At 52.5% G+C, this 15345-nt stretch overlaps 2 protein-coding genes across 6 annotated transcripts in view; one reads left to right on the top strand and one right to left on the bottom strand.

Moving 5' to 3' along the window:
* Positions 1-15345, bottom strand: part of LOC149317815 (D-beta-hydroxybutyrate dehydrogenase, mitochondrial-like) — a 381124-nt gene that overhangs the window by 172535 nt on the left and 193244 nt on the right. The gene's annotated exons all lie outside the window — the stretch shown is intronic.
* The window catches only part of LOC149317820 (polyamine-transporting ATPase 13A3-like), a 65227-nt gene continuing 55092 nt past the window's right edge, over positions 5211-15345 (top strand). For 4 of the 5 annotated variants that reach the window (XR_016279923.1, XM_089508512.1, XM_089508513.1 and 1 more), the window contains exon 1: positions 5211-5280. The gene's annotated coding sequence lies outside the window, so the exon portion shown is untranslated. Of the gene's footprint in view, positions 5281-9117; positions 9182-15345 lie in introns of those variants that run through there. The other variant, XM_089508511.1, reaches the window with a different exon arrangement.

The following is a 15345-nucleotide window of genomic DNA, read 5'->3' as shown; positions in this document are numbered from 1 at the left end:
CGGTGTCCCTCTGGGTTGCCCTGCCTCTCTAGATATGCCCTGAAGAGATTGGCTCTGGGTTCTTTACCAACTGCCAGGGAAAGGGGCACCTTTAAGGCGAAGGGAGGGGTTTTGGAGGCAGGATGGCCTTATAATGGGTCTCTTCAATTCCTCCTTCAGCCAGCCATGAGGATTGGCCCACAGACCAAATTGTAAGTGGACACCCCACAAGTTGGCTTCAGGATTGGTAGAGTTGGAAGGGGCCTGTGAAGGCCATCTATGGTTAGGGTTTGACCCCCCCCCCAAGATGGCTGCAGAAACCTGGATGCTGCTGGCCTTTGGTGTGAAGACACACAGCTGCGCTGGATGCTCACAGACCTCCCTAGGAGGTCAGGTTTGGCAGACGAACATCCCACTTTTCCCTAGAGGGACCCCCAGAGCCTTCTCTTGTGGACTCGCCTGAGGAATGGCTGTTTTGTTGCAGCAAAAGCAACTTGAGTCTGTGGCTCCTTAAAGAGGGGCAGGCTCAATGTGGGCAAAGCTCTTATGGAGAAAAATCTATGAAACAGGTCACCCAGCTTGAGCCTCAGGGGAGAGGAGCCTCCAGGGAACTGCAGCCCCACATCTATTTTCTTCTCTTTCCTTAGATGCTGAATTTGTTCTGGTTTGCCTCTTTTAAGCTGGCATGATGAGAAAGAAGGAGAGCTCACCTGCCTTTCCTCTGTTTGGGCCAGTTCTAAAAAGGCACGACTCAGCTCTGAATGTTGTTTTATCACCGTGGCAGCCTTTGACTTCTTTTATTTTTGCTTTGCACCAGAGAGGCCGCTGCAAGGTCTGGGCCAGGTGCCCTTCTGGGGGCTGCAGTCTTCTCCCACCGGTTTCAGAATATTCCTGCTTCTGGTACCAGGTTCCTGTCAGTTCACTCCTTTCCATAGAAACTGGTCTGTTTCCCTAGGTTGCTTTTTGAAGAAGGCATTTCAGTCACAGGGCAGATCCAAGGAGGGTCTGCGTGCCCCTGCTCTGCGGTTGCCCAGGGCCAGTTGGGCAATGGGAAGGTCATGGGCAGGGATACTCTGCCTTAAGTGCCCCCTTTCTCAAATATGCCTTTCCCTCCTGTGAGTAGGCCAGGCCTGGCTGATGCAGTCAGAAGGCCATGGGCTTGTCTGGAAGGGCCTGGTCAGTAGTCCAGGCCAAGGGACGATGGGGCAGGCAAGAGCCCCGCAGAGAGCAAGCTGTGGCTTTTCCTATGGCAATGCTTAAGGCAGGAGCAGCACACAACCAAGGGCTCCCTTTGCATCCCTCCCCAAGGGAAAGCTGGATTGATGCCCACAATGGCCTGCTCTCTGGGACAGACATCAGGGGAGGGGGGTGGGCTTGGGGTTGATGGGGTGCTCCCTGGACATGGTCTGGTTCTGGTTCTGCTGGATCTCTGGTTTGTGGGATGGGGAGGACCGAAACAGGCCCTGCCAGCCATCAGGGTAGGGCTTCAGCTGGTCACTCCCCTGCCCCCTCTATGTCATGGGCAACAGCCATGAAAGTCCTTAAATGGCTACCTTAGTAGTGGATTTTGAAGCAACAACTATGTCATTTTGGTTTGGTGCCTCTGAAGATGTGGATCAATAACTGTGGAAACTGCGCACGCAACTCCCCTTCTGCAGACCTGCCCTGAATGTGGACTGTGCGCCTTGGATGTCCTGGGCCCAGTGCTATTCAACATCTTTATCAATGACCTGGATGACAGAATTGGGAGCATACTTATCAAATTTGCAGATGACACCAAATTAGGAGGAATAGCTAATACCCCAGAGGACAGGATCAAGATTCAAAATGACCTGAATAGACTAGAAAGCTGGGCCAAAGCTAACAAAATGAAATTCAACACAGAGAAATGTAAGGTATTGCACTTAGGGAGGAAAAATAAAATGCACAGATATAGGATGGGTGACACCTGGCTGAATGAAACTACGTGTGAAAGGGATCTAGGAGTCCAAGTAGACCATAAGTTGAACATGAGTCAACAATGCGATGCGGCAGCTAAAAAGGCCAATGCAATTTTAGGCTGCATCAATAAAAGTATAGTGTCTAGATCAAGGGAAGTCATAGTGCCGCTCTATTCTGCTCTGGTCAGGCCCCACCTGGAATATTGTGTCCAGTTCTGGGCACCACAATTCAGAAAGGACATTGAGAAACTGGAGCGTGTCCAAAGGAGGGCGACAAAAATGGTGAAGGGTCTGGAGACCATGCCCTATGAGGAACGACTTAGGGAGCTGGGGATGTTTAGCCTGGAGAAAAGAAGGTTAAGAGGTGATATGATAGCCCTGTTTAAATATTTGAAAGGATGTCATATTGAGGAGGGAGCAAGCTTGTTCTCTGCTGCTCCAGAGAACAGGACCCGGAACAATGGATGCAAGCTACAGGAAAAGAGATTCCACCTCAACATTAGGAGGAACTTCCTGACAGTAAGGGCTGTTCGGCAGTGGAATGCACTTCCTTGGAAGGTGTTAGAGTCTCCTTCCTTGGAGGTCTTTAAACAGAGGCTGGATGGCCATCTGTCAGGGATGCTTTGAATTGGATTTCCTGCATGGCAGAATGGGGTTGGACTGGATGGCCCTAGTGGTCTCTTCCAACTCTATGATTCTATGATTCTATGAATGTGTCCCTCTGGTTCTGCAGGGGATCTGAGGCGCCTGTTGGTCATCAGCAGGAGTGTGGCCAGAGGCGCCGGTGTCAGCAGGCCCAAGAAATCCACCATCGCCACCGTTGTCCCCAGGTGTGTTTGGGCTCCTCTTGAGAGGCTTTGCTCTGCAGTGAGTCAGGGACTGGATGCAAACTATAGCTTCAACTAGACAAGGCAGAGGTGCTTCTGGTCAGAAGACAAATCGAGGAACGGACTGGGCAGAATCATCGGTGGGTCCAAAATGCTGCGGCCAGAGTGCAGAGCAGGGTTGGCTATAAGGAATGTATTGCAGGGAGCTTGTTGCAACCACTCCAGAGCTGCTGATCAGTTTCTGGCCACAATTAAAAGGTCGGGTTTGGACCTACAAAGCCTCATACAGTTTGGTCTCAGGCAGCCTCTTTGTGATCCTTCCGTGTCCCAAGATCTTCAGGGAAGAAGGGCTTTCTCTCCCTCCTGCCACCGTCACAGGGATACACAGCAAGGACCAGGGAGACGGGGCCTTCTCGGTGGCTGCTCTCAGGCTGTGGAACTCCCTGCCACTGCAGGAGCCTCATGTGGACCTCTCTCTTCGCTAGCCAGCAAAGACCTTTTTGGAAATACAGGCCTTGGCCATTCTGTTTGTAAACCTTTGTAGTTGTGTGATTTGCCTTGGCTCCCATGTCGGGAGAAAAGCGGGCTTTAGCTTGAACGCATGCACTTGTGGGTCACTCTTCCCTGCCAGTCCCTGCCCATTTGGATGTAGGTGCCAAGCTGGGCCCTCTGGGTCTGCCCTGCTGCAATGGAGGGCAGGGGCTTTGCTGGCGCAGCAGCTGGAGATGGCTCCCACTGCCTCTGCATCTTTCTTCCAGAAAAGCCTGATAGCATCTCCTTTGCAAGCGCAGCCCCGGTCTCCCTCTCTGCAATGGGACCTTATCAGCTCTGTTCTGAGCCGGCCGGAGCGGAGGTCCAAGGCCCCCAAAGCCAGCCACCAGCCATCCTGCCAGTGGCCTTCGCCCACCTCGGCCATTGTGTCTGCAGGCAGGGCCCACCCACAGGACAATGGGGCAGAGCAGAGCCAAGGGAGCGGCCCCCCAGGCCCCCAGCCTCTCTTCCTCCCCACGCTCCGCTCGGAGGCACGTGCCGGTCAGCAGTGGCCTGCCTTGGGCACGGATCCTGCGCAGGGCCAGGAGGACAATGGCCGCTGGGGGGGAGAGGGGCTGCGGAGGCCCCCGACTGCCGCCCGTTTGTCCCGATCTTGCTTGCTCCCGGGCTTCCCTTCTGATAAGAGAGGGGCCTGGGAGCCAGATTGTCACTTCCAGGGAGACAGGGTGCCCCCAGCCAGCCCTCCTCCGCCTTTGCCAGGGCTGCGCAAGGGAGGGAGTGGGTCAGGGCTGGGGGCATGCAGGTCTGGGCCAGGGCCCAGAAAGGGAGCTTGCAGGCCCCCTTCCCATCTTGGGGGGCTAGAGCTGCCCTGGCAAGAGCAGGGGCAGATAGCAGGGCCCAGGGGGGCCCTTACCTTGAGAGGAAAGGAGTTGGGGGACGGAGGGGAGGCTGCGGAGGAATGCGTCTCAACAGCATCTCCCAACCTGGACCCTGAAGAACCATGCAGCCCCTGATCCAGCGCAAGCCCCTTCTTCTGCCATGCAGGAACTCACTGTCAAAGTACCTCCAGCCTCTGCTTAAAAACCCTACAAAGAAGGAAGAAGAGAATCATAGAGGTGAGGGTGCTTAACAACAACAAAGAGCAAAGCCATGCAGTCCAAGCCCCCTTCTGCCAGGCAGGAAGACACCGTCCAAGCCCTCCTGGGAGCGGTGGCCACCAGCCTCTGCTCTGAGAAGGAGACTCCGCTGCACTCCCAGGAAGGCCCTGCTAAGGTTGAGCTTGCATCCATCGCTCCACTGCCTCCTCTTCTCTGGAGCAGCAGAAGACAAGCCTGCTCCCTCCTCAGTCTGGCCTCCCTCTATGACCCGATCCCCTCGGGGCCTTCTCTTCTCTTCTCCAGGCTACACATCCCCAGCAATTCCGAAGTCTCTCCTCCGACTCGGGCTTCATGGTCTCCAGGCCCTCCTCCACCGCCGCCTCCTTTTCGAATCGCTTTGCCCAGGGCTGGGCCCAGGGCCATTCCAGGTGGGGCCTGAGCCAGCGGCGCGATGACTTCGCTATACTTCCATTGAGGCAGCCTGGCATCGCATTGGCCTTTTCAGCTGCCGCATCGCACCGTTGGCTCACGTCCCGCTTGTGGCCCTTAAAGGCCCCGGGTCCAGGCCTGCCTCCCTCCCTGCCAAGGACGGCCATCAAAGCGGGCCTTTCTTTCGGGCTCCTCCCGCCACCGCCTGGCCCCTCCCTCGCCGGCCTGCGCGCACGCGTCACTCTCCTGGCCACGCCCACCGCGGCGTGCGTGCCTAAAGGCGGGGCCAAGCGGAGCGCTCTCTCGCTCTGGCGCCCGGAGCGTGACGTCACTTCCCGGCGCCGGCGGCGAAGGGCGGGGAGAGCGGGCGAGGGCCGGCGGTTGGCCAGGCAACGGGCGGCGGCGGCGGCGGCGGCAAGGAAGGAAGCAAGCAAGGAAGCAAGCAAGGAAGGAAGCAAGGAAGTGCAGCCGTCCGGCCGGCCGGGGCCCCTGGTTCCCTGGAGCCCGGAGCAGCAGGTGAGGCGAGGCGAGGCGAGGCGGAGAAGCAACACGTGGCGCCGGGCAGGAAGCCTGGCTGGGGTCTGTGGAGGGAAGGGCGCCCCTTCCTTCGGGCTCCAGGGACGGAGGCCTCCCGGGAGGAGCCGGCCTTGCCTTGGGAGCAGGCGGGGAAGGGCGGGCCATAGCAGCCCAAGCCTCTCCTTCTTCTGCCCCGCAGGAGCTCTCCGTCAAAGCCTCCCCCTTGAGCGGTGTGTCTGGGGCTCCTCCGCCCTCGAGGGAAATAGGATCCTAGGCTGCTAGAGTCGGAAGAGACCCCAAGAAGGGCCCTGGCCCAGGCCAAGCCCCTCCCCATCGAGAGACGGCCGTCCAGCCTCCAAGGAGGGAGCCTCCACCAGAATCTCCATTGAGGAAGGAGTCTGTTCCTCTGTCGAACAGCCCTTTTACTCTCAGGAAGGTCCTCCTCATGTTGAGCTGGAATCTCTTTTCCTGGAGCTTGCATCCATTGCTCCATTGGGTCCTGTTCTCTGGAGTAGCAGAAAACAAGCTTGCTCCCTCCTCAATGTGACATCCCTTCAAGTATTTAAACAGGGCTCTCATATCCCCTCTGAACCTTCTCTTCTCCCTAAGTTGCTGCTCGTAGGGCTTGGTTTCCAGACCTAGAAGTTCCTCCGACTGTTGAGCTGGAATCTCTTTTCTTGGAGCTTGCATCCATTGCTCCATTGTGTCCTATTCTCTGGAGCAGCAGAAAACAAGCTTGCTGTATCCTCAGTATGACACTTCTTCCAATACCTAAGCAGGGCTATCCTATTACCTCTGGTTTAGGACACTGGTTTAGCACCAGGACAACCTCCTTGGATTGAGGTGGAATCATAGAATCGTAGAGTCGGAAGAGATCTCAAGAAGGGCCCTGATCCAGTCCAAGCCCCTTCCTTCTTCTGCCATGCAGGAACTCTCCATCAAAGCATCCCCATTGACAGACGGCCATCCAGCCTCTGTTTAAAGACCTTGGGTGTCATCCGCATACTGGCGACACCGCACCCCACAACTCTGAGCCATCGTCTAGCCTTCTCCAGGCTAAACATACCCAGCAATTCCCAAAGTCTCTCCTCAGAGGGCTTCCTGGTTTCCAGACCGACTGAGCTGAATGTCTTCCTGGCCACTTTCTTCTCTGTCCAGCTCTCAGCTCCATTCCTGGGGAAGGGGAATGGAGAGCCTTGGGGGGTCCTTAGTTCAGTGTTCAGCGTTATAGCTGTACACTTGATGGTTTTGCCATAGCTGCCCTTCCTAATCCCAGTCCTCTTCCCCATTTCCCCACAGAGACCTGCTTCAACATCCAAGCAACAAGACAAGAAGAAAAGAAATGAACCGAAGCCTACATTAAGATGGAAAGTACTGTATATACGCAACTATAAGTCGACCTCCTGGCTAAGTCAAGGGTAAAACTTAGGAGCATTGAATCCATCCTGAGTGTGATGGCCCTTCAGATACTGTCATGTCACCCTCCTCTTCTCCAGGCTAAGCATCCCCAGCAATTCCCTCAGTCTTTCCAAGGCTGCCTCATGACAGGTCCACAGGAATCAGGGATGACCTGGAAGCACCCAGCAGCAGCAACAGCAGCAATGTACCTTGTGCTCAGAGCCAGGGGGTGATTGTATACACAGTGGGTTTAAGAAATGAAACCCAGTCAGTCTGTGTGCATTCCACCTTCAGAAAGCAAAGGTGCTACTGGCCAGCCAGCCATGAAGAAGGTTTAGGGTTTGGGGAGATTAGGGGATTGTAGGCCAGGGAGGCACAGGTCATGGAGCCGGTGGCGGCAGCTGCTGCTGCTGCTGCTGCTCTGGGTCCTGGCTCTAAGGAGCGGCCACCGCCATCCCCACGGCTGCCTCTGTGTTTCTGTCTACGGCCGCTGAGGGCTCCGTTTCCCCTGACTGGGCTTGGAGGCAGGCGTCCTCCCCGTGGCCCTTGGGCTGCCCTGCCTTGCCGCATTGTCTGTGGCTTGCTTCCTCCCATGTTCTCATCTGGGCCATGGTCAGCACATTCACCCTTCTTCCCTAGTTCATCCCCAGCCTCCTTCGGGCACCAACACGGGGCTGCTTGCACTGTGACCCATTCAGCAGAGGCACTCTTGCCATGTCGCCACGGTCATGCTTTTTTCCAGGACCTGGTTTGTGTGGCCCAGCAGAAGAAGAAGCGGTGGCAGAAGGGGATGCTTACTTCACAGTATCTCCGTCCTGTTTTCCACATTAAGCAGCTTTGAACCTATCTTAGAGAACAGTCCTTGGGAGACACAAATATGCAAAGCACAGTAAAGGAGCTTCATAACAGGGAGTATGGTCTGGGCTTCTCCAGCCCAAAGAACACAGCAGAGAGTGCCAGCTCAGGTCTTCTGTTGCTGTTGGTCCTGGATCATGGGACCAAGGCTCCATCTCAGCCATTGGGCACAGCCTTGAGATCAGGAGGCCCCAGGAGCTCTCCCATGTTCCAGCTCTGACTCTTAGACTTAGACTCATAGAGCTGGAAGAGAGTTCTCAGTGCCATCTAGTGCAGCCCCTTCTGCCATACAGGAAGACACGTCGGAGCACCATCCAGCCTCTGTTTAAAGACCATCAAGGAAGGAGATTCCACCACTCTCCAAAGAGTTATCAAATAGAGTTGGAAGAGCCATCCAGTCCAACTCCCTGCCATGCAGGAACTCTCAATCAAAGCATACCCAACAGAAGGCTATGCAGCCTCTCCACCACACATCAAGGGAGGGTCTTCCACTGTCTAACAGCCCTCACTGTCAGGAGGTTTCTCCTAAAGTTTAGGTGGAATCTCTTTTCCTGTAGCTTGCATCCATTGCTCCATCGTGTCCCAGTCTCTGGATTAGCAGAAAATAAGCTAGCTCCATCTTCAATATGGAACCTCATCACATACCTAAACAGGGCTATCGTCATATCACCTCTTAACCTTCTCTTCTCTAGGCTAAACATTTCCAGCTCCCCAAGTTGTTCCTCATAGGGCTTGCAGGTTTGCAGATCTCCCACCATTTTGGTTGCCCTCCTCTGGACAATTATCCATCCTCCAAAGAAAGAGACCACCAGTCCAATCCTAATGTTGAGCTGGAATCTCTTTTCCTGTAGCTTGTATCCATTGTTCTGGGTCTTGTTCTCTGGAGCAGCAGAAAACAAGCTTGTTCCATCCTCAATGTGACACCCCTTCAAATACTTAAACTAGGCCGTCATATCACCTCTTAACCATCCAGGCTAAACATCTCCAGCTCCCTAAGTGTTTCCTCATGGGGCTTTATGGTTTCCAAACCCTTCCATCTTTTTAGTAGCCCTCTGGACGCGTTCCAGCTTGTCAACATCTTTTTTGAATTCTGTCTTTCAGAAAAGTATTTCAGGGGCAAGGTCCTGCTCCCTCTTCCACCACCTGCACATAATACTTCTCTTTATGAGGGATGTGCATGAGGGCACATGTGTGCCCAGTGATGGTGGTATCCCAGGTCTTGCGTGTGCATGTGTGTGGTCAAAGTACACTCTGCAACAATTTGAAATGCCTGTTGGGGCCCAGGGCTGGGCAGTCGTCCAGCAGGCTTTTCTGGAAGTGGCAGTGTATCCTTGCCAGGTCCTCTGGAGGTTTTGCTCTCTACACAAGTTAAAGGGAAGGCTGTCAGTGAGGAAGAGGAGACTGTGGAGAAGGAGGGCATGCTGCACCTGGGCGTTCCCTTGGGCTCTCCAGGAACTACTTTTCTCTTCCAAGTTTTAAAACTTGGGCGGCTTTCAGGCAGAGGCTGAATTATTGCTTAACTTATGGATGTCTTTGACTCATCTCCTTGACTCTTAAACATAGAGTGCTGCCGCTTGGCCTGGTGTTGAACCTGCCCAGGAGTGATATAGCAGCGGAGGACAAGGAAGTCCTGGCTCCAGAGCCCCAGGTGACTTAGTGCGCCATTGTTCAAGCGGCTTCTTGTGGAAACTGCCTTTGAGTGAAGAGGTTCAGCCAGGCAGCACAGGGCCTGGCAAAGGAGGAGTCCAGCAGGTCTGGTGGAGTTTGAGAGGGTACAGCTGTGGCTTGGTGTCAGGTTTGTAGAGCTATTTGGGAGTGCAGTAGATGGAGTGATGTTTGTGGAAATGGTCAGGCCTCCAAGAGGCAGTGATCAGCCAGGCCTTTAGCTGGTGGGCAGGTAGGTAAGGGGGCTCTTCACGCGACACATTTCCCAGCACGTTCGGGGGCCACAGTCTCCTAGCAGCACTTCCCTCCCAGTTCGAGAGGGCTTTTGTAAATCCCAGATTACAGGAGGACAGGACCCTGTCTGCTGGGAAAACGAACGTTGGTACTTAACCGTGATACGTTCATTTCCAGCAGACGAGGGTCCTAGCATCCTGCCCACCCGGGTGCTGCCTGCGGCCTCCGACCCTGGCTGCCTCTCGGTGGACCTGCCTTGTTCTTCTTGTTGTTGTTGCTGGATTGGTTTTTCTGAGTTCTAGTTTGTTCTTGGACTAGTTTTTTCTAAGGTGTTGTAGTTAACCCTTAGCTGATGTTACTAAAGTTCAGTTCCTTGATTACCTTACTAGTCGCTTGGCTTGTTATTGACTGAGGCCCAGGGGGGCTAGCTCCTCCCTATATAGGGGCCGGTCTTTTCTTTATTGGCCCTGCCTACAGGAGCAAATAGGAGGAGCTTAACCCAGAAATGAACGTATCACGGGTAAGTGCCAACGTTCGTTTTGCTCTCCATGTGAGCAGTGCCAACCTCAAGCGGAAAGACATGCTGCCTGACTATCTTAACACAGAACGCAAAGCCCAATGGGGCTGGCTTTTAAGGGGATGTCAGCCCATTGGCCTCATGTTCAGCTCCTTGGGCCATGGAGGCCGTTGTTAGCAGCTCATGGGTGATTGCAGCCACCTTTGACTTGAAAGTTAGCTTTCTCAGTTGAATGTGCTGCGGGGCATTGGGCACAACCCACAAAACTATTGTAGAAAATTATAGAAAGAATGCACTTTCTGCAAATGTAAATACTGTTTTAGTTGGGTAGTTGCTAGATACAATGGTCTTCCTTGGGCTGAAAGGCTGAAACAAAAGCCTGCATTATAACCAGAGAACTCAAGATGGGAAGTGATAAAAATGGCCATTGAGAGGAGAGCTTTGTGAAGGGATCACTGGTATACTTGTAAAATTTCCAGGTATTCATTAAGTCGTAATGTCATGATGATTGTCCCTGTTTTGTTAGTGGAGTAAATGTGAGTCTTTGTTTGCAGTGGTTCAGCAATTGAGCTATTTTGGCTGGGGAGGAATTCCTTCAGGGGCTTGTCTGTCCCCAAGGCCAGGCCAGAGAGGGGTTGATGATGATGGAAGAGGACCAGGAGGGAGGCTCAAGTGGCAGCAGGGGGCAGGGTGACCCACCTGGCCCTGCTGCTCTGCCTTGGGGTGAGGTGTTGCGGAAGGGGCACTGATATGAAGCTGGGTCATTTCGGACTTAAGGTGACCAAAAGGCAAACCTATCATGGGGTTTTCTTATCACGATTTGTTGGGAGGGGGTTGCCTTGCCTTTCTCTGAGGCTCAGAGAGCGTGATTTGCCCAAAGTTACCCAGTGGGTTGCCATGGCTGAGTGGAGATTCGAACCCTGATCTCCAGAATTGTAGTCTCATGCTCAAATGTCTGAGGCTTTTGGCTGTGCATAAAGCAGCTGTGCGTAGGGCAGGTGGTACTTGGCTGGGGACTGTTCGTTCATGTTTGGTTCTCTCCCCCCCCCCCCATGAGCTGGGCAGTTGCTCTGGGACCTCCAGAGATCACCTGGACATTAGCACTTTTCCCCAGGACGAGTTGCTTCTTCCTGACAGCCCTTGTGAGACTCTGACTGAGGGAGAGCCATCTCAGTCCAGTTGTGGGGAAAGCCATGCTCTTAGTGCATTTGGGCTATCAGGAGCCAGGGTGGGGTGGTGCCAGTGATCAGCCAGAGGGATCTGGGGAGCTTATGCAGAGACACTGGGGGAGCTTTATAGGCCAGCAAGTGTGGCAGGAGGCAGTTAAGAGGCCAGCAGAGATGGAACGAAGGAGGCAAGATGTGCAGCAAAGCAGCCGTCCTTCTGCTCTGGGAGCTGAACACTGCCTAGTTCAGGGAGATGCCACTGGCCCCAAATAGAGTACGAAGGGCTTGTACCTGCAACTGTACACAGATGTACTTAGCCCCCCTCTTCCCACTCCTCCTGGATATATCTCTGTGTCCAGAGAAAGGGAGACATCTGGCAACTGCTCCAGGCATAAGTGGGCATGGAGGCAAAGTCCTTCCCCATTCCTTTCACACATTCCTTACACACACACACACACGCATACGCATGATGGCCACTAAAATTGGATGTCCCTGGCAAGGGGAAAACAGCATTCAGACTTGGGACCCTCAAAGCCCTCTCCCTCTCTCTTTTTTTCTTGCAATGGCAGGGGATTGAATTAGATGGCTTTAGGGGTTTACTTCCAGTATGAGTCTCCGTTCTCTGTCCAACGCTTATGTGGACTGGAGGCCTTTTCATCATACCCACTTGGCTCACATAAGGCTCACGTCTCTCTCTAGAATCAGTTGGTGGGTAGGATTTGGGCTTGCTTGCTTGCTTGCTCAGTTACTAAAGGGCTTCTCTGTTGTGCTTTTATAGTTAACTTGGTGTTAAAAAGGACTCTTACTCATCAGAGGGCAGCAGCGTCAGAGCGTCCTGAGTGAAAGATTTCCTGTCCCATGTGTTTTGTCCAGCTGGTTCTTTAGTGGGTTGGTGGAGATGTGTGTTTCTGGCCCTGAGAGTCTAGGTTAAAATGCCAAAATCATAGAATCGTAGAGTTGGAAGAGACCCCAAGGGCCATCCAGTCCAAGCCCATGCCAATCAGGAACTCTCAGTCAAAGCGTCCCTGACAGATGGCCACCCAGCCTCTGTTTAAAGACCTCTAAGGAAGGAGACTCCACTACACTCCAAGGAAAAGGTCGCCCTCCTTTGGACACACTTCAGTTTCTCAATGTCCTCCTTGAATTGTGATGCCCAGAACTGGACACAGGGTTATTCCAGGTGGGGCCTGACCAAAGCAGAATAGTGTGGCGCTATTACTTCCCTTGATCTAGAAACTATCTCTCTATTGATGCAGCCTAAAATTGCATTGGCCTTTTTAGCTGCCACATCGCACTGTTGACTCATGTTCAAGTTGTGGTCTACGTGGAATCCTAGATCCCTTTCACATATAAAGGTCTCCTTAAGCCAGGTGTCCTCTGTCCTATATCTGTGCATTTTTCCACCCAAAGTGCAGTACCTTACATTTCTCCATGTTGAAATTCATTTTAATAAATAATAATAATAATAATAATAAACTGTTTATTTTTATACCGCTTTTCCTCGAGATCAAAGCGGTTCACATCTACTAAAACTATGACATATGTCATAATACAATATAAAAACAGTTAAAAACATTCAATTACAATTACAGCTAATCAATAGGATTATCTAAAAACAGCTATAAACTGTCAAAGTATCTTAATCTAATTGGGGAATACTTTCTCTACAGAGAGTTGGGAGGGTATGCTTGATGGAAGAGATAGGTTTTTAATGCCTTTTTAAAGGCTTCCAATGTACCGCTAAGGCGGATCTCTTCCAGGAGTGTGTTCCAAAGAGTAGGTGCTATCACTGTATAAGCTCTTTGATGGGTTGTTGCCAGTCTCACCTCAGGGTGTTCGAGTAGCAATTTCCCCATTCTTCTATGGGTGCGGGGCGGATTGTGTAGGGAGAGGCGTTCCCTCAAGTAACTCGAGCCCAAGCCATGTAGGGCTTTAAAGGTAATATACAGGAAAAGAGATTCCACCTCAACATTAGGAAGAACTTCCTGACAGTAAGGGCTGTTTGACGGTGGAACACACTCCTTCCTCGCAGTGTAGTGGCGTCTCCTTCCTTGGAGGACTTTAAGCAGAGGCTGGATGGCTATCTGCTGGGGATGCTTTGATTTGGAGTTCCTGCATGGCAGAATGGGGTTGGACTGGATCAGGGCCCGTGCGGTCTCTTCTAACTCTATGATTCTATGATTCTAACCAACACTTTGTATTGCGCCCAGAAGCTGATAGATAGCCAGTGGAGAGATTTTAATATAGGTGTTATATGGTCCAATCTTGGGGTACCTGTGATCAATCTGGCTGCAGCATTCTGAACTAGTTGTAGCTTCCGAACCTGGTATAAAGGTAGCCCCATGTAGCGCGCATTACAGAAATCCAAGCAAGAGGTTACCAGTGCGTGTACTACGGTTTCAAGGTCCTTTTGGTCCAGACAGGGACGCAGTTGGCGTATCAGCCGCAGCTGGTACCAAGCGCTCCTGGCCATCGCATCTACTTGAGATGAGTCCAGGAGTACTCCCAAACTGCGGACTTTGTCCTTTAGGGGAAGTGTGACCCTGTCCAGGACTGGATGGCAAATCTACCTGCCTGGACTTGGGGTACCTTTCGCGAGTACCTCTGTTTTCTCTGGATTCAACCTGAGTTTGTTTTCCCTCATCCAGCCCATTACTGACCCCAGACAGGCATCCAGAGGAGAGTCACTGTCTCAGTCGGAGACATGGAGAGATAGATCTGGGTGTCATCAGCTTACTGATAACACCGAGCTCCATGCTTCCGGATGATCTCTCCCAGCGGCTTCATGTGAATGTTAAATAGCATGGGGGATAGAATGGCGCCTTGAGGGACGCCAGATGTCAGCTCTCTTTTACAAGAGCAACTGTCCCCAAGCCTCACCATCTGGAATCTCCCCGAGAGGTAGGATTGGTGGAACCACTGGAGCGCACTGCCCTCAATGCCTAATTCTCTCAGGCGTTCCAGAAGGATACCATGGTCGATGGTATCGGAGGCCACTGAGATGTCCAAGAGCACCAACAGGGTCGCACTTCCCCTGCCAGTGGCCAGACGGAGGTCATCGACTAAGGCGACCGTGGCAGTCTCAACTCCGTAACCCGCCCTGAAGCCAGTTTGAAATGGGTCCAGATAATCGGTTTCATCCAAGACAGCTTGGAGTTGGAAGGCGACCACCCTCTCGATCACCTTGCCCAAAAATGGTAATAGGGAGACCGGTCTATAATTATGCATTGATAGGGGATCAAGAGAAGGTTTCTTCAAAAGAGACTTTACTATTGCCTGTTTCAAAGATGAAGGAACTATACCTTCCCGAAGAGATGCATTTATTATTAGATGAAGTGCGGTTTTTATGGCATCTCCTCCCTGAGCGGTCAACCAAGCAGGGCAAGGGTCAAGAGGGCACGTCGTCTTTTTCACACACCCAAGGAGCTTGTCAACGTCCTCGGTACTCACAAACTCAAAACGATCCAGAATAACCTTGCTGCCAGAGTCACTGGATGCCTCTACTATAGGTTCTGTCAGAAAACCGGTGTTGAGATCAGCCCTTATCTGAGAGACTTTATCAGCAAAAAAGTCATTAAAAGCTTCACAGAAGGCTATTCTTGGTTCTAATAAAGGGTTCCGGGTGGCCGGGGGTTGAGTTAGTTCCCTAACCACCCTGAACAGCTCTGCTAGACGAGATTCTGCTGATGCAATCCGTGCAGCACAGAACGAATTCTTAGCTGCATCGATTGCCACTCCGTAGGAATATAGCATGTTCTCATGGAGTGTTCTGTCAGATAAGTTCTGATGTTTCTGCCAGTAGCGCTCTAGTCGTTGCACAGCCCGCTTCATCTGGCGAAGATCTTTAGTGTACCAGGGTCTTTTTTTAGAAGCGGGCTGGTAAGGACGCTCGGGAGCGATACTGTCTATTGCCCCGGTGAGGTTCGTATTTCAGTTGTCAACCAGGGTTTCGACAGTGTCGCCATCCTTCCCAAACATAATACCCTCTAGGGCTTCTTGGAACCTTTTGGGTTCCATCAGCCTTCGAGGGCAGACCATTGTAATGGGTCCTCCACCCCCGAGCGGTTTTTGAATTGTGGCTTTCAGTCCTATCTTGACCAGAAAATGGGCTGTCCATGGCAAGGGGGAAATAGCATTTGTTTCCACCCATGGACATTCTCGGACCGTACTGAAGACTATATCAAGTGTGTTACCAGCACAATGTGTTGGACCCGAAACCAATTGGGACAG

The sequence above is a fragment of the Sceloporus occidentalis genome, unplaced genomic scaffold (assembly GCF_023333645.1).
Source record: "Sceloporus occidentalis isolate IW3139 unplaced genomic scaffold, rSceOcc1.0.p SCAF_2, whole genome shotgun sequence".
In the NCBI taxonomy this organism is placed as follows: domain Eukaryota; kingdom Metazoa; phylum Chordata; class Lepidosauria; order Squamata; family Phrynosomatidae; genus Sceloporus; species Sceloporus occidentalis.
The sequence above is the reverse complement of the archived record's forward strand: the minus strand, read 5'-3'. Positions and strand labels throughout refer to the sequence as shown.